The sequence below is a fragment of the Procambarus clarkii genome, chromosome 93 (assembly GCF_040958095.1).
Source record: "Procambarus clarkii isolate CNS0578487 chromosome 93, FALCON_Pclarkii_2.0, whole genome shotgun sequence".
NCBI classification, from domain to species: Eukaryota; Metazoa; Arthropoda; class Malacostraca; order Decapoda; family Cambaridae; genus Procambarus; species Procambarus clarkii.
This window is the reverse complement of record NC_091242.1, coordinates 10,711,263-10,712,735: the sequence shown is the minus strand read 5'-3', so window position 1 is coordinate 10,712,735 and position 1,473 is coordinate 10,711,263.

The window sequence follows — 1,473 nt, the reverse complement described above, 5'->3', positions numbered from 1 at the left end:
CGACCCAATTGTGCATCCAATTTCTCTATTCAGCCGAGACTCCACCCGAGGGCTGTGGGATGTCCCAGAGGGGCGCGGGGCGGTGTTTTGAACCGGTTGCTTGCGTTGCATTGCTTGTTGCTTCTGCAACGCGAGTTTTCACCAAGGTTTTAAAAGAGGTACTGGAGGGGACTCCGTACATCACTTGTATAAGGGTGTTGCTGCATGTTCCTGCTCAGGCTACGGAAAATCTGTCTCAGCTTGGCTAATCCTTGTTTTGTTTAACCTTGATCTTTTACGTGAATTTGATTCCTGTTCTGTTAATCTTTGAGATTTATTATTCTGCCTACATCCGTAGATTAGATAGGACCGTTGTCAGGGACATGACTGTGCGACACAGTGGTTGCAAGGATCAGGTTAGGGTTACCTGTGGCAGGTGGCTACAGGTGACGGGTCTCCCAATCCTGAGCACTCCAGGTGCAAACTCTGTGAACAGGAACTGCGGCATGATCTCCCATACTACACATTATATAACGACGAGCTATTAGACCATTAGATTAGACTGTATAAACATCAGGTCCGCCGTTGTTCAACGTCCTCCCAGCGACTATAAGAAATATTGCCGGAACAACCGTGGACATCTCCTAGAAAACCGTCCAGTTTTCTCTTGAAGAAGTTCCGGATCAGCCGGGCTGTAGTGGGTATGTGGGCCTGCGGGCCGCTCCAAGCAACAGCCTGGTGGACCAGACTCTCACAAATCGAACCTGGCCTTCGGGCCGGGCTTGGGGAGTAGAAGAACTCCCAGAACCCCATCAACCAGACCCTTCAGACCTTTAGGTGGTTTGAGGCAGCTGTGGAACTTTGCAATTACTGTATTTACTCTCGTGGCTTTGAGGATATCCTCACAATGCACCCAGAGTTTGCCAGTGCAGGATGGTGCGCATGACCCCCTGTAGGTCCTGCATGAGGAAATGCAAGTGCTATAGGGAAAAAAATGAATCCCCCATTCTGCGAGAGGGGAAATTCAAGCATCAGATTGATACAAGCTATGTAACCCTTCATATAATCTAAAAGTAGCTGTTGAAATGCAGCTTTACCTAGACTCGTAAAGAATAAAGAAAGAACTATAGGTGAAGAACAAATAGTTCGGATGCAAGAGCTGCGTATGATTTCAGAGTGTATTGATAGTGAATACACCATCTTCTTCACTATGATTGATATTCACTATTGATAGTGAATACACTATATACTTCTGTCACTGTGAGGTTAGTCAATACGATTTTTTGATTTTGTTTAATGCCCGATGCCTCGTTCATGAAACCTTTCTTTGCTGGTCTTCTTTGGTGGTTAAGTCGTTACGAATGTTGTTAAGGGCTGTTGTTTGCGTCGTTAGTAATGCTGCAGCTCTGTTAACGACGAAGACGTGTAATTTCTTTCTTGGGACAGGAAGTTGATATTTTCTAAAGGGTGTATTCTGAACATCTTCCCTCCAAT